We start from the raw sequence: 23240 nt of genomic DNA, 5'->3' as shown, positions 1-23240 counted from the left end.
GGCATATATCTGCCTGACTGCTGTTGGATTTTGAAACCTAGGTGAGTGAGACCTGCAATAAAATATTGCAGTGTGGAGTGCTCCCTTTTCAGTCCCACCCCAATTTTTCTGTTTTCCCTCCCACAACTCTCAAACAGTGTTCTGTGGCCATTGAGGATAGTCTGCATTGGGCTGAGTTTAGGAATGTTTGCTCCACTTAGAGTTCTGTTCCCATAAAGTTTTTCTTTATAGACAAACCTTAGGATTCCCTCAAACTTGCAAATGTGTGTGGGTGATGCTGTTTTGGCTTCTTATGAAATGGCACTCACTTCCCAAACGTGGGAAATAAAGGATATGAGTAGATGCATCTTGGTTTAATCCAGTTAGGCACTTTGTAACATTTTAAAGTTGTGTAAGATATCACTTAAATCACTACTATATGGTATTTTGTTAGTTTAAGCATACTGTGCTCTACATCATTTTGGATAAAGTGTATGACATTTCTTTTTTAAACTGAGATTTCTAACTGCTATTGTTCCTCTATGTCCTCATAATTTCCCCACATCCCATCTGCATTGCTCATGTGTCAGTACCTGGCAGGTCCTGCTATGTTTTCATATGCAATTATTGTAAATTGCAGGCAGGGACTGTGGTAATTCTCTGTTTTGAAGAGCACATGACATGCTATTGGCAATAAAGATTCTGGGCACAATAGAGCAGGACATTCTTCGGCTTAAATCCCATTGGAATTAATGGGGGCATCGCAGGAGCAGCAGAGACCTTATGCAACTCCCATACTTTTCAGTGGGGCTTAAGCAAAATATTGTCATGAACTGACAGGACAGCGGAGAGGAGAAAGAGGATTCCAGCAAGGGGTGTAGCTGGGACTGGGACACACAGGGGAAAGCTGGGGATGGGGAAGAAGAGGTTAGCGCAGGAAGTACTCACAAGGTGATGGAAGATGATGAGGGGATGGGGTTCAGTGCACAGGAACCAGAGCAGCAGGACCCATCACCAGAGCCAGAGGAGCCCCTGTTTCCCTGAATACAGCAGGCTCTGAGGTGTAGGGAGCAGCAGGTGGGGCGCTCCACGAGGCTGAAGCAGGCCAGGACCCACAACCCAGCTGTATGGCTGGCCAGGTGGGGCTCGCTGGCTCTGGAAGGAGGTGTGTGATTCCTCTTCTGGAGTAGGCTCAGATCCGGTGAGGGTCACATGCCTCATCAAGCCCAGATGCTGCAATCAGCATAAATAGTAAAAGAAACGGCAGCAGAGATGAGGTATTGTGTCTACTCAGCTGCTCATGTTGATGGGCCTCAGTTTGGATGCTCCAGGACAGGCATTGGCCAACTCAGGCCCTCCAGATGTTTGGGACTACAATTCCCATCACCCCTAGCTAACAGGACAGGTGGTCAGAGATGATGGGAATTGTAGTCCTAAACATCTGGAGGACTGGAGTTTGCCTATGCCTGCTCCAGAATCTCTGCAGGACTGTGCTTCGGGTTTGACTCTGGAGTGTATCAGCCCACCATTTGTCATATTTTAGAAGCTACTGGTTAATATAAATAAAGTGATTTATGAATCTGCCACAAACTCCCCTGAAATGGATATGTGAATTGTTTGTTTAAACACTCCCAGCCCCAGCCCCCCCAAAAATGTTAATGCCTTTTTAAATTTTGGATTTTCTGGACACAAAGATAGGAGAGAGATGGGAGAGAGAAGGAAAGTAGCATTGACTTCTCTATACACCAGAAAGGTCATTAATTTTTTTCGCATCAGCATTGCCATTTCTTGAGGAACGATTTTTGAGTATATGCACCAAAATGCACTTTTGCAACTTTGGGAGTGGGGGGGGGAACGTGCTCTCTTAGCTTCTCTCGTGTTTTCATTTTCAAAATTGACAGATTTGGTAGAAAAACCTCAACTGTTTCCTATTAGAGGGGAAGAGTTCCCCAATGTGTCTTTCTGATATTCACTGTTACACATTTTAGAGCTCAGTGCAGAAGTACAAACTAACTAGCTGCAGTTGGCCTGAAGTGCAAACTCCTGATTACTTTATCTTTCTGAGTTCAGTGTGGAAAGAAGAGTCCAAATACTACAGAGTTGTTTTGATTGCAACTCCTCACACCTTCCTATCACTGGGACAAATTTTGTTTTCTCAGCACTCTAAACCTTTAGCTTATCTCACAATTGTTCTACCGACAGATTTTCTAAATGGCTCCCTAAAAGTGCAGCCCTCCCCACTCTCTTATAACACTACCTACATCAGGATGTCATAAGCAGTTAACAGAAGGGCTGGATTGGAAGCCTTAAGAACAGTTACTTGCAAGCAACTTTTAGGGACATAGTGAGATCTTGATCCTATTCACATTCAGAAAATGGAAGTTGCAATCAACACTAGTTGCCAAAAATGATCCCTGCAGAGTTCAACAGATGATCTCAGGTTTCTGAAAAAAAGAAAGAAAACCACGCAAAGCAAATCCTATATGTTTGCTATAGGTTGTGTGAACAGACACAATTACAAATGACAGCCTGATTCTGTACAGAATTACAGTAGCTGTGTCTTAAACTAACTGAACAAAATGGAACATTATTTTAAAAAAGCTACTTTTCACAACATGATTTATTCCAATGTACTGAATTGTATGGAACTCCCTGGGAATGGCACTCAATTGTGAGTTATTTTTGTGATTGCTAGAAAGGATCACAAATATATTGTTTGAGGAGTTACATCCAGACCAAACATTGGCTTCAGAAGTTTGGATTCCATGCACAGCTACACACAGAGAGATTATTTTAGATGACAACCATAGGCACACTTATTTGGGGAGTAAGTTCCAATGGGAATCTGTGGAATTTGCTGTCAGGTAAAGCTTATGCATACTTGGGGTCTTGAGCTAAGTGGGATTTGTTTCTAAGCTTGCTTGCTTATTTATTTAAATTTAAAATTATAACCTGCTTCGTTCAGGTACACAAATCCAAAATGGCTTATAGTGAAATAATCTTTTAGGAAACAGATCTGGGTAACAGCTGGATTTTATTTTTCCAAAATGGGGAGGGGATATCAAGCACTGTATGTACCTTCTTCCCTGAAGTCCCAGGTGCAACTCAAACCCTGCAAAGCACCTAATAAAACACAGCACACACCCTCCCTCAAAGAACTGTCATTTTAGGGTGCTGGGAATTGTAGGTCTTTGGTGGGTACAATTCCCAGCATCCTGGAGGGTTTGTGCTTTGAGAGTTTGGTGTACACAGCAAAGTCTCATTTGACTGTCTGCTTCCTCCTTCCACATTACATCTTAAGACTGAAACTAAGCACAGACGCCATCAACAGACCCCCCCCCCAAGTGTCCCGGTTTTTCAGGGACACCCCTGATTTAGAGAAGTCTCCCGGGTTTCTAGGAACGCGGGTGGCGCTGTGGGTTAAACCACAGAGCCTAGGACTTGCCGATCAGAAGGTCGGCGGTTCGAATCCCCGTGACGGGGTGAGCTCCCGTTACTCGGTCCCTGCTCCTGCCAACCTAGCAGTTCGAAAGCATGTCAAAGTGCAAGTAGATAAATAGGTACCACACCGGCGGGAAGGTAAACGGCGTTTCCGTGCGCTGCTCTGGTTTGCCAGAAGCAGCTTAGTCATGCTGGCCACATGACCCGGAAGCTGTACGCCGGCTCCCTCAGCCAATAAAACGAAATGAGTCGGCCACGACTGGACCTAATGGTCAGGGGTCCATTTACCTTCACCTTTAACCTGGTTTCTGATTTCATCTTGGAATGTCCCACTTTTCCTTTGGATGAGAAATGCTGGATGGTATGGAGTTATCTGACCCCTGAGCTGTCTGAAGGCAATCCCGTATAGGGAAGTTTTTAAAAATGGGTCATTCCACATCAAATCAACACGAAAAACAAGGGTTTCGCCACCCACCGTCTTGGATTTTGATGAAACTTGGTGTACACCCTTCCCTTATGGTTGAAAGAAACACCCTAACATTCCCCCCTCTATCTCGAACGGTTTTAATTTTATAGCACTTCAAAGTTTCGTGAAATCTGTGTTTCTGTCCCTCTTGAGATCCTCGGCCTTGTGGGCATTTTAATTTTTTTTCTCCAAAACCAATGATCTTTGAAATTTTACACAGAGCTCAATAACCTGATGAGGATTTCAGGGAAAAATACACCAACACTCAAAAGATTTTATAAATGCCTAAAAAAATGTATAAATGTAGTTTTTTTGTGGAAAAATGAGGTATAGGAAACCTAAATTTTCAGCATGAGGGCATGATGGAATCAGAAGTTTTTGATGGTGAAAATTATTGCAAAGACACACTCTTTCGCAACAGAGAATAAAATGTATGGATCTCTTATGTCTTCTAACAAAATTTTACATTTTTTGGACATCTTGGGGAAAAAATGGCTACGGGGTACAACTTTCCTACAATCCATAGCTGTAATAGAAAAAAATTAATGAAACAAAGTTGTTCATCTTAAATAATAATAAAATAATATTGGCTATTACAGAGGTTTCCCCCCCAAAAAAAGTGCAGGCTTGTTTTTCAGTTTGAGGGTATTTAAAACTATGAAAATTGGCTAGAGATAGAGTGGGGCAATTTAAGGGGTTTTCTTTCAACCATAAGGGAAGGGTGTACACCAAGTTTCATCAAAACCCAAGACAGTGGGTGGCATGACCGCGTTGAACTGATGTAGAATAACCCAAATGTTTAATGTTTTATTATGTTTTTATGTATGTTGGAAGCTGCCCAGAGTGGCTGGAGCAACCCAGGAATATGTGGGGGATATAAATAGTGACATTATCATTAGGAATAGGACGTCCCTATTTTCATCGGAGATGTTGGAGGGTATACATCAATGGCTCCAACATTAGCCAATTTTTATTCTCCCCCCCCCCACTCCCTGTTTAGTTTGCTATCTAGCCTGTTGAAGCCTTCTGAAGAATTCAGAAGCTTGCGCGCGCGCGCACACACAAACACACATTTTGGTTGGCCTGATAAAGATATTGCCCTCCTGTGGATTTTGGGATGAAATAATGGTAACAGTCAAACTTTTTTAAAAAAAGATTAAAAAAATAGTAGCATGCATATAATAGTGCTGTGTATGCCATGATCTACAATGCTGCAGTCACGCAGCATTTGACAACTCCCAGTGGCATAGCAGGGGTGGTTGCTACGGATGCAAAATTGTTAGGGGCACAAAATTTCAACACCCTGTGCTGCCTCAATACAGCTGTGCACTTCCATCGCTGGGCTCTGCTGAAAATGGCCTGTCCATGTGAACCAGGAAGTGACCTCCCCAGACAATGGAGTGACTCTTCTTTTCTTATCTCTGTGGCTGCGATCTCCTGGGTGACACTGAATGCGCAGGCGTACTCCGTCCATTTCTCTCCTTCCTTCCTACCCTCCCACCACAGGGCCCCGGATGCTGGAAACCCATGCTATGCCACCAATAACGCCTCTCATGTAAGGGCTGGTCCATCCATGCTTGTCCATCACTTGATGAGGGCCAACCTCCAGGGATCACTCGTACTCAAAAGTGAAACATTACAGACCTTTTAATGTCACCTTGTATCCGTTCACACGTTCATCTGTTGCGAGTAAGCAGGCCTTGCGCAAAGACGACCAAGTGAGGCAATACGATGTGTATGTACACACAGACAATTCCATCCCCTTCCTCCAAGGCTGGTATGGGTGGAGGTAGCAGCCTTGGGGAGCAAGTGCATCATCTGTCTGCAATGAAACCAGCACGCCTGTGCACCAGTGTACCTGACACAATGTGAGAACTATTTTTTCTATATCACTTACATTATAGCAGAAATGTGAAATGAACTCCATGTGGCAGCGGCCAATAAAAAAGAGGGGGCCGGTGAATTAAGAAGCGTTCTCCAAAAAGTTTCAGTTATCCCTTGGAGCTATATGACAACATAGACTGCCCTAATTGAAACAGTGTGAGAGCTTCCCCCGCCTCACCCCCCAAAGTTAAATCACTGCAAGTCCTTGTCCATCCCACTCCCACCCCATCTCCCGGAAAGACAGACAGTTAATAGAAAAGGACATCCCTGCCACCTTTGATATCTATTATTTCCCTCAAGAATTTAACTGTTAAAAATAAGGAATGAGCATTCGCCTTTCTCCTGCCCCCCTTCCCCTCAGTCCGCAGCATTAGCAGCCTCTGCCTATTCCCTCTGGAGGCCCAGACACTGGATACAAAGGGAACTGTATGGGATATTGGCCCCTTTGGGGTTTCATGTTTTCCCTCAATATTTCTAACAGCTAAAGATGACACCACATCCCTCTGCCATCCCCTCCAAAGAATTTGCCCCCAAGGGAGCTGCACTCGGAGTTAAGTTACTTGGAATAAACCTCAAGAATGAAGTCCAAGCGACTCGCATCCATCACAATCAGGTGGGGAGTATGATCCTATGTCATGCTTACCTGGGAGTAGGCCCACTGAACACACAGCAGGATTTACTTGTGAGTAAGCATGCTGGAAGATTGACATGGTCGGTGCATTTACTTGGGAGGAAGTTGGGCTTGCTGGGTCTGAAGTAAACAGGTGTAGACTCATGCTGTAAGCTTTCTTGAAATAATTATTAATAATAATTTATTATTTATACGCCACCCATTTCCAAGCCACCTTCAAAGGCAGCCCCATATAGAGCACACTGCAGTAGTCCAAGCAGGAGATAACTAGGGCATCTACCACTGGTGAGACAAGGCATAGGCAGGCAGGGTTTCAGCCATTTTACCAGGTGGAATTAACCTGTGCTTCCATGGGCAGCAGTGAGTTCAAAATGACCCCAAGGCTGTGCACCCAGTGCTTTAGTGGCACAGTTTCCCCATTCAAGACCAGGGAGTCCCCCACAATACTTCTGTCTCGTCAGTCTTTCTTCAGCATGGTACGAACCTGAAAAATACTGGAAGTCCTCTAAGTAATCATGCAAAGACTGAGGATCACTTTTGAAATATCAAAAGTATTTTAAATCATGCAAAGGATCCCATCTGCTGTAGACAGATGTTCGGTTGGTTGGACTTTGAGACTTTTGTAGCCATTTTTTCTTCTGCACAGCTTTGCTAAAAGGGCATGCATTCTATTACTTCTGATATGACAAGTGCAGGAGATCTTAAGAACTTAAGAAGAGCCCTGCTGGATCAAGACTTATATATTACAGCATCCTATGGAAAGCCCACAAGCAGGTCAGGAGGTCAATAGTCTCAATGGGTGGCGCTGTGGTCTAAACCATTGAGCCTCTTTGGACTTGCCAATCAGAAGATTGGCAGTTCGAATCCCCACGACAAAGTGAGTTCCCATTGCTCTGTCCCAGCTCATGCCAACCTAGCAGTTTCAAGGCAGACCAGTGCAAGTAGATAAATAGGTACCACTGCAGCAGGAAGGTAAACGGCATTTCAGTTTGCTCTGGTTTCTGTCACAGTGTTCCATTGCGCCAGAAGCTGTTTAGTCATGCTGACCACATGACCCGGAAAGCTGTCCCTCAGCCTGAAAGTGAGATGAGTGCCACAACCTCATAGTTGTCTTTGACTGGACTTAACCGTCCAGGGGTCCTTTACCTTTTACCTTTTTAGTCTCATTGTGCTCATGGTCACCTGTAATTGGTGTTCAGATGCAGTCCCCTTTTGTACCTGGTGGTAGCACCTAATAACTAATTTTCATGGTGGATTATGCCTCCAGGCTTTGTTATTTCTGACTTCTGCCACCACCACTTCCTGCATGTACACAATAACTAAAGCCTCTAGTAATCTTTACTCACCGCTAACTGGAAGTTAAACCAGTTTAGCTGCCTGGAGTTCATTGGGAAGAAATTGGTTTCAATCTAAACACCCTCTTAAGGGGCACAGAATTAAATGACAGAAAGTAAATACAGTAAATATCAGGAACCAAGCCTGGTATGTGGGAATAGGAAAAAAGGGGAGGGGAAAAGCTTTCTTCCTCTATATAAAGTAATGCATAAGTTACAAAAACATAAAACTGTTGTTTTAAACGAATGGGATCAAGATGGATTATGAGGTCTTTGAAAGGGAAATCTCCTGATTTAAATGTATGCCCCGCTCTGAATTGTTTCCGTTTAGGAAGAAGAACAACTGAAATCAGAATGTCAGAAACAGTCTGAGCAGCTCCAAGACTCATTTCAAATGAAGGAAGCACCAAAAAGCAACCAAAGAATCAGTGGATGTGGACAAACTATAGATCAGTGTGAGAACTAGACAGTTCTGTGCCAAGGGCAAACAGTTCCCTGTCTGCCTCTTTTTCTGAAGCTCTCCAGGGATTGATGGACTCAGCCCATGAGCAACATGGGAGAAATCAATATTCTTAGGTGGGGCACTGGAATAATTGACACCAGGCATGCCTGGCTCAGGAGGGTGACAAGGCTGGGCACAATTCAAAGTGTTGGTGCTGACCTTTAAAACGCTAAATGGCCTTAGCCCAGTATACCTGAAGGAGCGTCTCCACCCCCATCGTTCTGCCCAGACACTGAGATCCAGCACTGAGGGCCTTCTGGTGGTTCCCTCCCTGTGAGATGTGAGGTTACAGGGAGCCAGGCAGAGGGCCTTCTCAGTGGTGGTGCCCGCCCTGTAGAATGCCCTCCCATGTCAAGGAAATAAACAACTGTCTGACTTTTTGAAGACATCTGAAGGCAGCCCTGTTTATAGAAGTTTTTAATGTTTGATGTTTTATTCTGCTTTTAATCTGTTGGGAGCCGCCCAGAGTGGCTGGGGAAACCCAGCTGGATGGGTGATGTATAAATATATCATCATCATCATCATCATCATCATCATCATCATCATCAGGGCCCTGAGAGAAACAGAGGGTCCTCTGTCCCAAGAATGCTACATTTCCGTTTTACACAAAGTACCCAAGAAAATCTGATGTGACATAATGCCACAGCCCTGAGGACATCCATCTTACCTCTTACAGTATATGGCAGGCAATCTCTACCCTTGCTCAGAAGAGCTTCTGAGATATTTCTGAGTGCAGGTGTTTAGGAATAGGGGGTGTTATTCTCTACAAGCACCTCTCTATGGCAGAAGCTTCTGCCAATTTCTTCAGTATGATTCTGAAATGTGCCAACATTCCTCTTCCATTTTGGACCTTCAGTTTTACCAAAGCATCAGAAATCTTTGCCTAGCAACGTTTTCCACTGCCATTCATTGTTCCCATTATTTGGCACTGGCTGGCGCTGAGTTTGGAAGTTTCACACTCACTCACTCAGCTAATTGCATGGATATTTCCTTTTAACTCCCCTGCTTGCTTCTCGAAGACTGCCAAGCATCATGGCCAGACTGCACAAAGATGGGGTCAGCTTTGCTTTGAAGTTCTGTTGCTACTCCCCTTCAGGCAGAGCTTCAAAGGAAAATTTCAGTGCAATGCTCAACAGCACCAGGAAGCAACTGGGACTGAAAATGAAATTTTGTAGCAGAGAACCAGGCATTTTGTGGCATAAAATGCAGGGCTCAAATCGAAAGCAAAGGCCCTGAGAAAACCTGAGTGTGCAGCTGAGAATATTTCTACCGCCGAAGGTCACAATGTCAGCATGACTTCTGCAAAGTGAAATTTGCCTCGCTATTATCTTTGTGTTCTACAGGAATGTTGGTAAGCATGCAGATAGGATGAACATGTAGACACTATATGCCTGGACGTTCACATTTCCTTTTAACAAATCACTCAACAAAGTCTCCTAAGGAAACTTAGTAAGCAGTCATGGGGTAGATAAGAATGCAGGAACACAAAATGCAAAGATTAGTAATTGAGCAAGTCAGACCTGCAACAAAATGTTGCAGTGTGGAATTTTCCAGTTCAGTGCTACAACCAGTCATTTAGTCATATCTTCCACCATTATTCATCCATTTAATTATTAAATTTGTATACCTCCTTATGACCATACATCTTCATTGCATCCCCCATCCTACTCAGCCACAACAGTTAGTCAGCATGTAAAGTTAAAAAGGTAAAGGTAAAGGACCCCTGGATGGTTAAGTCCAGCCCAAGGAGACTATGGGGTTGCGATGCTCATCTTGCTTCAGGCCGAGGGAGCCGGCGTTTGTCCACAGATAGCTTTCTGGGTTATGTGGCCAACATGACTAAACCACTTCTGGCACAATGGAACACAGTGACGGAAACCAGAGCACACAGAAACACCATTTACCTTTCCACCACCTATTTATCTAAAAGGTAAAGGTAAAGGTACCCCTGACCATTAGGTCCAGTCACGGACGACTCTGGGGTTGCAGCGCTCATCTCGCTCTATAGGCCGAGGGAGCTAGCGTTGGTCCACAGACAGCTTCCGGGTCATGTGGCCAGCATGACTAAGCCGCTTCTGGCGAACCAGAGCAGCACACGGAAATGCTGTTTACCTTCCCGCCAGAAGGTAAACACTTTGATGTGCTTTTGAACTGCTAGGTGGGCAGGAGCTGGGACTGAATAATGGGAGCTCACCCAGTCGCGGGGATTTGAACCACCAACCTTCTGATCGGCAAGCCCAAGAGGCTCAGTGGTTTAGAACACAGCACCACCCACATCCCAGTCAACATGTATTTACTTATTGATATGATTATTTGTGGTGTGTGTGCATGTGTGCGTATTGCCCATTTGACATGTTGTGAGCCATTCTGGGGACAATTTCATACAAAAGCAGCATATGAATGAATGAATGAGAATTCCACAACCTCTGAGCATGCTTAGCTGTTACCGGGCTATTTTGGGAATTTCCTTTTTAAAAATTCTTAAGCTTTTTTTTGTACTTCTGCAAACTTTGGGTTCTCCCAAGCCTGTTGATACCTCCCACTTTTGCATTAATGGTTCTATTTTGACCACATTGGGACTGCCATTTGTCTCTGAAGTTCAGAAATAGAGGAAAGGATTAAGGGAAAGGAAATGGTGGCCAAAAAAAGAGATTGTTTTCACAAGGGGTAGAGTGGATATATTATGGGACCAATGCTCTTTAATGAATATTAAGCAGATCGTAAAAGTTGTGGAGCCAGGGTAAGTAGTGAAATATCCAAACTTGTAAATGGCAGCAAATTATTCAAATGAGAATATTATTCACACAATGCACAATTAATGTAGGGCATTCTAGCCAGTTAGACAAACTCACATGCTGCAGAAGTAACCACTGAGGTAGCCTCCAGATTAAGATACAATTCCCATCAGCTGCTGCCAGCAGGGCTAATGCTCAGGGATGATGGGAGTTGTAGTCCAATGAGGCACAGCATTGGCTATCCCTGTGATGAAAGACCCCCCCCCCCACACACACACACAGTTTCAGAGGCAGCACACTACCTAATACCAGTTGCTGGAAACCAACAGTGGAAGAAGGTTTGAGGACTTCTGATAGATGTCTGGTTGATCTCAGTGGGTTGCAGAATGCTGGACCTCTGATCAGACTCAGCAGAAAGAACTCTTCTTCTGTTTTTAAAACCACTTATGAGAAGCAACTAAGTTAAGTGCAAAATGCCAAACATGTCCATATACAGAGATTCCCTGATTATCTGTTTCTGACTACAAGCCATGGAAAATGGGTATATTTAGTATGTCTTACATTATACTATTTAATACATTTTGGCAACAGTGTACAGTGGTACCTCGGGTTACATATGCTTCAGGTTACATACGCTTCAGGTTACAGACTCCGCTAACCCAGAAATAGTGCTTCAGGTTAAGAACTTTGCTTCAGGATGAGAACAGAAATCATGCTCCGGCGGCGCGGCGGCAGCGGGAGGCCCCATTAGCTAAAGTGGTGCTTCAGGTTAAGAACAGTTTCAGGTTAAGAACAGGCCTCCGGAACAAATTAAGTACTTAACCCGAGGTACCACTGTATGCACATTCACCTGAGAGTGTGTTCCTTTGAACACAGTAGGGTTTCCTTCCAAGTAAGTGTTCATTATATTGCACTGTTTAATATAGTACGCTCTAAACAACTTTGCAAAATCCTTTTGTTAGATACTGTATGGGCTATTATAAAGACATTCTAACTGCAGGCATATGGACAGTTGTGTATTATCTTTTTGTACCCTCAGTGTAACATGGAAGGGAAAACAAACCCACATAGCAAATCTGCATGAAGCAGCATAGCAGAATTAGAGCAACTTATCTTACATATGTTCAATGAAATGACTGAGAGCGGCACAAAACTATCCATATATCCAAGAATAAATGCATTGACAGACTAGTTGGAATTCTGTTTTGGCCACTAGGTGGGGCTAATAGCTCTTTTAAGGAACCAATGAGGCTAGTTTAGCCATTTTCTTATGCTTATGTTGAGTATATATTGCCAACAAACTGGAAGATAGCTTAAAGATTTGTAAGGAAGACTATCTGATTATCTGATTCCATAAATACTGAACCACAGTACCGAATGCTCGTCCCAAAATTAGAAGATGTCTATGAAATATTCATTCCTTATCTTACAAAGTAGTTTTCTCATTTTAAGGAATTTAATTTACATTGGGATCATACAAAATGACCACAGGAAATAAACCAATGCACCCTATAAAAAGAGTGCCTGGTTTTGTTGCAGCCAGCATTCAAATGATGTCCTATTTTATTTACAAAACCGCTTCCTGTTTTGTAGTAGTTAGTCATGATAACTGTTATGGCACCCTTGGCATCAAATAGTAAGATATCCCAGGCACCCAAATTGTCACAAGTACTATTCAATTCAGTTCAGTGAAGGGGAAACATGAGGGAGCACAGTTCCATGACTTTTTAAAGAGAAGGGGTGATTACATCATCATGGAACACCAGAGTAATTGATGGACTTTCTTTGCTCCGGGAAGTATATTAGGGGATTATAAGGCTTTCAAGTTTCTTTCAAGTTTCTGTAATAATAGCATAGAGGAACTTGTAAGGTGAGAAAAAATAACCAAAAAGAGGCCGCACACTTCTTTCCTTTGATCAGGTTCCTATTTCAGGCCAATAGGAGCCAAACCTTGTCCTGATTGATAAAGTTAAATTTATAATGTACATAAAATGCTGTGTTTGAATGCTGTAAAGGGAAGTTTATCTTAGACAAGAGATTCCCCTCACAGGGTGTGTCAAGGAACAAGCTATGCCAGACTTGGTGGGGCAGTCAATCTACACAGAAGAACAGCATGACTGGAAAAATATTTTTACCCATCAACAAATGTTTTCTCTCGATTCCCCGCCCCCACTCTGACAATAACCACTGGAAATTATTTAAGCTCAGCCAAACAGCTTGATGACAGATAGATGTCACAATACCAGCCACCACAGCCCTCTTATCTACTGCAGTATCTCTGCTCCTTGAATTTGCCTTGAGTGTCTCATATTCAGATGAGCAATCATTTCTGATCTGAACTGAACTAGAAATGGAGAGAGGTGGAATGCAGACATGATGTCAACTACTCCAGGATAAAACTAATTCGCCTTAGGGCAAATGATGTCACAACATGAAGAGCACAACCTGAAAGGTATGCATAACGCAGCAGGTTCTAAACCTATGAATAAAGAAGGGGACATAAGATTTTAAATTCTGGAACAGAAAAGGTTTGCGTGATTTAACACATTGGTGCTATGCTGCATCCTTTGCTGTTGTTCTTTTTAAATGATATTGCTTGCCCATATCTGACAGTACAATACATAGCTTCATTGGCCTGTTGAAAAAGAGATTGTTTGTGACTCTTTCTACCATCACAAAACCAGTTACAATCCTGCATATGAGGTGGGACACGCCCAACACTTAGCTGCCAAGCCTCTGGTTGAAGATCTCCAGTAAGTGGGAGTCCATTACCCCTCTAGGTAAAGGTAAAGGTACCCCCTGACAGTTAAGTCCAGTCGCGGACGACTCTGAGGTTGCGGCGCTCATCTCGCTCTATAGGCCAAGGGAGCTGACGTTTGTCCGCGGACAGCTTCTGGGTCATGTGGTCAGCATGACTAAGCCACTTCTGGTGAACCAGAGCAGCACACAGAAACGCTGTTTACCTTCCTGCCAGAGTGATACCTATTTATCTACTTGCACTTTGATGTGCTTTTGAACTGCTACGTGGGCAGGAGCTGGGACCGAACAATGGGTCCCCCCGTTGCGGGGATTCGAACCGCCGACCTTCTGATTGGAAGCCCTAGGCTCTGTGGTTTAGACCACAGTGCCACCCACATCCCCACCACCCCTCTAGGTTTGTCCATAATGTTTGACAAAAACTACCCTCCTGTAACTTAAGCCTATTGGAATTAGTCCTGGTCTCCGGGCTGAGAACAAGTCATCTTTGCCCTCTTCTCCATGGCAGCCTTTCTGGCATTTGAAGAGTGCTATCATGTTCAGTGAAGAGATGCGGGTAGCACTGTGGGTTAAACCACAGAGCCTAGGACTTGCTGATCAGAAGGTTGGCACTTCGAATCCCAGCGATGGGGTGAGCTCCCATTGCTCAGTCCGTGCTCCTGCCAACCTAGCAGTTTTCTAAAGCACGTCAAAGTGCAAGTAGTTAAATAGGTACCGCTCCGGTGGGAAGGTAAACAGCGTTTCTGTGTGCTGCTCTGGTTTGCCAGAAGCGTCTTAGTCATGCTGGCCACATGACCCGGAAGCTGTATGCCAGCTCCCTCGGCCAATAAAGCGAGATGAGTGCCACAACCCCAGAGTCGGCCATGGACCTAACGGTCAGGGGTCCCTTTACCTTTATCATGTCCAGTGCCACCAAGCGATGGGTGCTGTTGGTACTGATGCACTCAGTCCGCAGCCTACAGGGATCTCAGACTCTGAGCTTTCATTTTTTAAAGAAGCAATACTTCAGCTCTCCTAGAAAGGAAGTTATGGAACAAAAGGTACAAGTATCATGCAAAGTGATTTCTGAGAGATGAGTCAGCCTGACTACTACTGCCTTTCAGTGTTTTTAGTGAATGAGTGAAGTCAGAGTTGAGTTGTTTGGACACCAGGGGGTTAGGAATCCCTGGGGTCCTAAAGAGATGCTATTTCCCCCTCCCCTTCAGTGCACTTTCCCTGCTTCTGTCTCATTTCCTAATCCTTGGAATGTCAAATTTCCCTTTTTCCTAGCAACTAGAATGCATCTTTCCTGGTTGGTTTCATCTGACACAAACCAAGGAAATAGTCTTTTCTGAGGCTTGAGAAGACTGCATATAAGCGAAACATACCTATAAGCCCAACATACGATAGTTTGAGACCAGACTTCTCAGTAGACAAGGGAACAAAACAAAACAAAGTTAATTAGCTCCCTGCTCTACTTTCTTATGCTGCTGGAAGTTTTATAGGACAACAATTTCTAAATAGGCTCTAGGACCACCACCAGCTGGGCAATCAGCTAATTACAACTCCAGGTCTACTCGTTCAATCATTTAGTAACTCTACCCTCATTTTTCCTCTCTTGAAAAATAATATAATTTCATGTTGTGACTGAATCTGAACCTTTAGCTTTCCTACTGTGGCTCCACCCCTCCAGGCAGCAAACCAATAGCAGATGGAGGGTGTGACAAAGTGGGGGTGATATGGAAATAAGAGCCTAGCTGCTTTGAAACACAGGTGTGGTGTGAGTAGAACTTCTGCAGCTTGAGGGAAGGGTCTTCAGAAGGCTAAATGTGTAGAAGTCTGAGGTCACAAGGCGACATTCTTGGCAATTGGCACCTCAGCTTTGCAACATACTCCACCGCTGCCACTCAGAGGTTTGGCTTGCACCAGCTATCTTTTGGCTGAAGATCTTCCTGAAGACTTGGAGCCTAATTCCGCAGAAAGGCAGGATATGGAGCCTGGGCTCCCAAGGTGGGATGGCAGTGGTGCCTCAGATTTGGAACATTATTCCACCCCCCCAAAGTTTGGCTGGTATCAACATTGTCTAACTTTTGGCATTGGCTGAAGCTTGTCCTCCTCTTTCAGTCCTCTTGATAATGAGACCTTTGATCTATGTAATATGGTGAAGTTATTTTGAAAAGCACATTTAGACTGATTTATGTATTGTGACTTCCATGTTTTGATCTTTGCATTCTAAAGCTTTGTATCTGCCTTGAGGTCTTTTGAGGAACGGAGGAATATAAATGGCTGAAATAAATAAAATGGAAGACAAAATGCAATAGAATACCTTGATACAAGCTAAGCAAAGATTCTGCCTCCCCCCCCCCCCCCCCGCCGCCGCCTCAGGGTTTCTCACTCTTAAAGTCTGTGATGCTTTTACATCTGCCATTTTGTTCTTTTTTCTGTTTTCATTGCTGCTTTAAAGTTCTTGCTGCATTGTAGCTCTGTTAGCTGCCGTGCATTGAAATAGATGTATTGAAGGATGGAGTACAGATGTACAGAGTAAATACGTTCATTTATCTAAGATCTCCCTGTCCAAGCTGAGGTAATAATAGGAGTGAGTCAGTGTGGTATTGTAGGATGACTATAGCCTTCTGCTCTTGCACTCTAAATAAACTCTTTTTTTGTCTGTGTGAATGGCACTTGCCCATGAGTAAGCATCCCATAATCCATTGTTTACATCCAGAGGTCCTGGGTAGTTATTTTTAGAGAGCATGTTTTGGTCTAAAGTAATGCTGCATCTTTATTTTGCTTCTGTGCCTTTAGGGCAATCTTCAAACGGATGACTGCGCTCATAGATCTCTGCATATCTTTCAGGCACAGCTCAGTTGCTAAAACTATTCATCCAGCATTCTTACCTTTCTACTCATCAAAGCAGCTAAACTATTTCTTTGCTGTCCTTTGCCACTGCTCTCCTCCAGGGAAAGAGGAGGGGTTTACTATTCCCTTCCAGTCTCCGATCGATGACTGTTTTTAGCGTTTGTATCAGGGATTCAGGGTTCCTAACAGCGCTTTTGTGTCTGTTTCACACAAACCTATATGGTGAAGCCCCACCCCCATTTTCTTCTTCTGTATTCCAAATATATATACAACAAAAGAGCTGAAAAGAAAAAAAAGTACAGCAATCATGACTTTATAGGAAGAATGACATGCCTCTCTGTGGCTTACCTGTGTTAATGGAAACCTAACCAGAGAACCCAGAAGAAGAAACCTACAGAATCAGAACCCGGACAAAGGTAGGAACTTAAATTCTTTATTGTTTTTTTCTTCATTAACAGACCAATGCCATTTATTAACAACTGCCCCTCTCTTTATGAAGTATTGTGTCATGTGTGTGGTACTCCATGCCCTTGTCCCTTTCAGCTTATTCTATTGGAAATTACAAACCTGCACAGGTGAAATTTAGAGAAAGATTACATATTTCTATTAGAGAAATAAGGTGGGCAAAGATATTAATACTATGAATTTTTGGTGTGCAACAGGAAGAATAATACAGAGAAAAGAACAAGGCAAACTCAGTGAAGAAGAACTAATAATAGTTTTGTGGCACTTTAAAGACTAACCAATTTTATTTTTCGTGGACTGTGGGACACACAACAGATGCATGAATAGCTGGTAGGTGTGGATGCACACAGTGGCGTAGCTTGGGGGGTGCAGGGGGGCCGGCCGCACCGGCCGCAACATCTGGGGGTTAGGGGGCGCAAATCCACGGGTTAGGGGGCGCAAATTACTTGCCTTGCCCCGGGTGCTGACAACCCACGCTACGCCATTGGATGCATACACTTTGAGGGGGGGGGACTCTTGTAGTAAACAGCGAAAGCTAAAAAAAATGCAAGAGGTACACTGTGACATTTCTCCACAGAAGGTTATACCTGATCAAATCGTTAACCAGAATCCTAACAAAATATCTCTTAAACATTAGACAGAAAGTTACACTTTGGATAACCATTAGGTATCAAACAGCTGTGTTACCTTTGTTTTAGGAGGGGTGAAGTTCAAAGATTGGGCATAGATAGCCTGTTGCCTGAACCCAGGCTTGTGACTGAGCTCTCTCCAGACTAACTGTAAATTATAACCAAGGTTTGTTCTTAGGCATTCACTCTAAGCCAAGGTTTGACTAAGGCTGCATTCAGGCATGGGTTTTATCCTGTTAGGTTCACTGGCTTCTCTCCCAATTTCTAACATTCCTTTTACACTGCAGTACCTGTGGCTTTTGACTGAAATAGTGCCATGTCATGGTAAATTTTAAATGGTGGGAAAGAACTGTATGCCAGGATACTGCTCCAAATTTCATCACGTGAAATTACAAAGCAAAACTGCTGTGATTTTCTGTCTCAACAGGGTTGCAAATGCATTTTTTTTCTGGAAACAATTAACATGAAAGGGAGTGCAAAACTTCCATTGGGTTTCCAGAAGTGGGTTTCACATTGTGTGAAAGGTCAGACAAAATGTGGAAATGAATCAGTAAGGAAATGTCAGGAAAATGGAATAAAGTACTGCCTGAATGCAGCCTTGGTGTGAATTGCAAACTAGGCCATTGATACACAACCCAGTGGTTGAGTCACTTAATTCAATGTTTTTCTTGTTGCTAGTCTTGCCGTACAAGACCTTCCGGCATAATGTATCTCAGGGGTGGCCAACCTTTTTGGCCAGTGAGCACATTTTGAATTTTGAAAGAGTGCTGGGGATACCAGTTACAAAATAGCTGCTGTATCTTCATGTAATTAAAAGTGCATGGAGCACTTTTGCTGCAAGGGACATTGTGTCAACAGTAGCAGCCTTGTGTTTTTGCTTTGTTTTTAATTGTAGGAAGTGTGAATTTTGGGTACTGAAAATGTGAATGCACCCTCTCCAAAGTGGGAGGGAGAAAAGCAGTTTTAAAATGGTCATGGCAGGGACTTACAGTGATGTTATAGCTCAAGGCTTTCAATACTAGAGGAACGACTTGCTGCAGTTTACTAGCAACTTGGCTCAGTAGTTTGATAGTTGAGAAATCTGTGATTTTTCCTGCCATGAAAATGCTTGATGGATGAAATGGTGTGGTTTTAGTAACAGCTGCACAGTTCCCCATTAAGTAATTTACAGCACCTGGAAAATCCCTTGAATCTCACATATTGAGTTCAGCAGGATATATACCCCATAAAACTTTAAATGTTTGTAACGTGTTATTGTATATTGTTGTAAACCACTTGGAGGTTTGCTTCTTTTTGCAGTCTAGCAATAGATTCATCTTATTAAAAATAAAATAAATAAAACTTCATGTATATTTTTTTATGTAAGCCATTCTGGTCTGCATGCAAATGTATTCTAAGGTGCCCTTCATACTGTTAATGCACTCCTTGCCTCTTCATGCAATAACAGCCTCCAAGGCCAGTGCTAACTGGTTTGTTTTCCTTCTGGAGCAAAAATTGCTATGGACATAATAGCATTTCTGTATTTTTTTATTGATTGATTCTGTAATATTTGAGTTTATAAATATACCAATGGAGTATAGGTGAAGATGGACAGCATAGCACAGTAATTGCATTCAGGTTCCCAGAGAGAGAGAGAGAGAGAGAGAGAGAGAGAGAGAGAGAGAGAGAGAGAGATGTGAAATCGGAAAGGTGCCTCCCAGTCTGCAGCCCCCCCCTCTCTCTCACTCTGCCTCTCCTTGAATCATGTTACTGTTGTTCTCTGTTCACAAGACCTCATGACCCACCTGTAGAGAAAGCCCAAAATGCTATCTCTTTAAAAGTCCTGGTGTACCTGGCACAATGTTCCCGTCTTCCTCGCTCATATGAATCATCACATACCTGTCACATTTTACGCATCCTCCCTGTGGAGAGACTGGATTTTCCCTTCGATGGTTTCTGTCTACCAGGAAATCTGGTCCAGTTCCCACTGTTTGGTTCCATCTTTCAGGGTTGTTCTGTGTATCTGTTGGAAATGTAATGTATTGTTGAAACTTTGGCCCTAGAGAGATGCTCAAGCCATATAGGCATAACTGGGACATGGGTGGTGCTGTGGTCTATACCACTGAGCCTCTTGGGCTTGCCAATCAGAAGGTCAGCGGTTCGAATCCCCATGACGGAGTGAGCTCCCGTTTCTCTGTCCCAGCTCCTGCCAGCCTAGTAGTTTGAAAGCCCACCAGTGCAAGTAGATAAATAGGTACCGCTGTGGCGGGAAGGTAAATAGTGTTTCTGTGCACTCTGGCTTCTGTCACGGTGTTCCGTTGTGCCAGAAGCTGTTTAGTCATGCTGGCCACATAACCCAGAAAGCTGTGTGTGGACAAACAGGGGCTCCCTCGGCCTAAAAACGAGATGAGCGCCGCACTCCATAGTTGCCTTTGACAGGACTTAACCGTCCAGGGGTCCTTTACCTTTACCTTTGTACCTTATAGGCATATCACTTACGATGCATGGTGGATCAGCTGAAATTGATTTGTCTTTTGCTGTTACTAGTTTATTGATTTTTCGTTTTATGAATGGTTTCACTGTTTTGATATGGAAACTGTAAACCGCCTCAGGATCCTTTGGATGAAAGTCAAAAATTAAAAAGCAGTAAATAAATACTGCTTGGATAATCCACACCCTACCAAACTCCCCATTCAATTCCACAGAGTTAAATTGGGGAAAGGTCAAAAATTAAAATTAAAATGGGGAAAGTCAAAAATTAAAAAGCAGTAAATAAATACTGCTTGGATAATCCATACCCTACCAAACTCCCCATTCAATTCCACAGAGTTAAAATGGGGAAACTCAGTGGCTTTCTAGAACAGTGTTCCTCAGCCGTGGGTCACAAGATGTTGTTGAACTACAATTCCCATCCTCTGCAGCCATCTTTGCTGACAGTCACGGATTATGCCAGATGTAGTCCAACAATAGAGGGATGCGGGTAGCGCTTTGGGTTAAACCACAGAGCTTAGGACTCGCCGATCAGAAGGTTGGCGGTTCGAAACCCCGCAACAGGGTGAGCTCCCGTTGCTCGGTCCCTGCTCCTGCCAACCTAGCAGTTCAAAAGCACGTCAAAGTGCAAGTAGATAAACAGGTACCGCTCTGGCGGGAAGGTAAATGGCATTTCCGTGCACTGCTCTGGTTCACCAGAAGCAGCTTAGTCATGCTGGCCACATGACCCGAAAGCTGTACGCTGGCTCCCTCGGCCAATAAAGCGAGATGAGCGCCGCAACCCCAGAGCCAGCCACGACTGGACCTAATGGTCAGGGGTCCCTTTACCTTTACCTAGTCCAACAATATCTGGGGACCCAATAGGTTATACAGCCAATATTAGAAAATTTATCCAGATTATTTGGGGGGCTTGCGGGATATCGCATTGTGAAGTAAAGATCCTTGCAAGGAATCAGAGTACTTATAAAAGGATTTTGGTGAGGAGCCCTAGATTAAAATAGAAGGGTATTAAAAGCACTTGATAAATGTCAGTGTCTTATTCTTGGGATGTGGGTGTTGTATTGGTGTTTGTCCACACACACACACACACACACACACACACACACACACGTAGGAGTTTTGACAGGAGGAAAAAAACAGTCAGACATGACACAGCTCTTAAAACTCTACCTCCTCTTTGTTATGTCTACTAGTACATGTTCTACCCCTCTGCATCATTTTCTGTGTGGGAGGAGAGAAAGTGGCAGATCCCTATCTTTCCTGGTAAGACTAGCTTCCTGGTACAAGTACTGTCCACACCTACATAGAGTTGGAAAATACCGGTATGCACATGGCACACCGTCTCCTGCTTCAGCAGATTCCCTCCTACCAACCTCCTGAACTTTTTTCTTCTTCCTGCATTTAGATGGAAAGAATAAAACTGGAAATACCTATAATAATATTGGCAGTGTAACAGGCACAGGGAAGACCAAGGCCTCATCTCAGTCACAACCACCCACTTCAATGACCTTTCGAATGATTGCCTTATTCATTCTATCTTTGATTGTGGCATTCCATTTGTCAACTGGTGAATATTTCATTTATGCATGTTATGTATTAATAAGCCACATTTCTGGGCCATGTCTTCTTGGGCTGACCTGCTATTTTGAGTTTATTGCTTACTATCTTTAGTGTATGGCTCTGGTAAATATTTGGCATGGTGCACACTGATGTTTCAAGAAATACTGAATACCAAAGGGTCCTTCCAGGCAGCAAGATGGAATGGATATTTACCTTGATTTGTTTGAAGGGCAATTAGGTGTTTACAGTATTGAGCATTCATTCTGATTTGTTAGCAGGGAGATTATACTGTGTTGCACCAAGAAACTGTTACCCTTCACTTTCCATTGCATTTTCTTGTCGCTTTCCTTATATCAAAAAGTCTGATACTTTGGGTAGGCGCGTTGCTGTACAAGAACTCCAAATCAATTTTGATTGTGCAACCTGAATTTGCTGGAATGTGAGGTGTAAGGTTGAATTGATGTGCCTTCCATTTTGATCTTCCTGCTATCCTGTTTTCACTGTTTATTTAGGTTCCATCCAATCCTTTCCCACATCCTTCATAGCCTGGAACATGTTTAAAAAGAGCTGCCCTCATCTTAATGTACACGGCAGCAGTGCTGAAAATGGAAATGCCTGACTGCATGCTGTGCAACTAGCAGCAGTGATAAACGATTTTTGAAACCCACATTTCCCCCACTTGTATGCACCTTCTTTGGCTCCATCTCTCCTCTCCTCCCTCCCCCAGTATTTGATGGGGATGCTTATCCCTTTTGTGACCTCTGTGGTTTTAGTAAATAATAACATGCAGACTTTTACCACATGCCTATTATGATGAATTAGAGAGCAACTTGGTGACATCAGCCCATCACTGTGTTTCCTCCTTGAGCAGAACCAACATTTAAAGTATCGTTGTTTTCAGTTCTAGGCGCATTTGCATCCCAGCATAAGTTTTAAAGAACAACACATACAATAATGTGGTGGTGGTGGTGGTGATTATGGTAGAAAACTTTTATATGCTGCCCCACTATTGATACTTGTAGATGACATGCGTTCAAAATCATCTTTTTAAGATATCCGGCACCTTACCTTCCTCCCCAGCCCCCTAATGTCTTCTTCATCTCACCTCATTTCTACCTGGATTAATCACAGGTGGTAGAGGGGAAGAGATCTAGTATAGATGTGGGGCATTGTTAAGCTTGGTGTGGAGTTCGGTTCAGGAGGGGGCACAAGGGTTGCTACATTCTCACCCATATTCATGAATTCATATGTCTTTATTTATTACATTTATCTACCACCTCCCCCTGCCCGCCTGCCGGGGAGCTCAAGATGGCGTATATGGCTATCGCCTCACAACAACCCTGTGAGGTAGGCCAGGCTGAGAGACAGTGACTGGCCCAAGGTCACCCAGTGAGCTTCTTGGCTGTGTGGGTATTCAAATCCTGTTATCCAGGAGCATCGCCTCATTGGCTCTCTAAATAGACAATGTTGTGGTCCAAGGCAAGCAATTTCTCCTATTTGTTTATCTTTAAGGATGTCTCTCCTATTATATCTTGTTGCTTACACATGAA

The 23240-nt window shown here is 43.5% G+C and overlaps 1 protein-coding gene and 1 long non-coding RNA gene across 4 annotated transcripts in view; both read left to right on the top strand.

Moving 5' to 3' along the window:
- Positions 1–5163: 5163 nt before the first annotated feature.
- Positions 5164–12112, top strand: LOC310845325. 2 transcript variants are annotated; one of them, XR_014564637.1, is made up of 3 exons: positions 5164–5754; positions 7048–7175; positions 12012–12112. It is a non-coding gene; the product is annotated as an uncharacterized lncRNA (long non-coding RNA). The 2 variants fall into 2 exon arrangements; XR_014564638.1 differs by lacking the exon at positions 12012–12112 and adding an exon at positions 8067–8277.
- Positions 12113–16698: 4586 nt separating this feature from the next.
- PIK3CB (phosphatidylinositol-4,5-bisphosphate 3-kinase catalytic subunit beta) overlaps positions 16699–23240 on the top strand; it is a 100396-nt gene continuing 93854 nt past the window's right edge. For both annotated transcript variants that reach the window (XM_083742074.1, XM_083742071.1), the window contains exon 1: positions 16699–16983. The gene's annotated coding sequence lies outside the window, so the exon portion shown is untranslated. The remainder of the gene's footprint in view (positions 16984–23240) is intronic.

The sequence above is a fragment of the Podarcis gaigeae genome (assembly GCF_964106915.1).
Source record: "Podarcis gaigeae genome assembly, chromosome: 5".
Classification (NCBI taxonomy): Eukaryota; Metazoa; Chordata; class Lepidosauria; order Squamata; family Lacertidae; genus Podarcis; species Podarcis gaigeae.
This window is presented reverse-complemented; position numbering and strand designations above follow the sequence as displayed.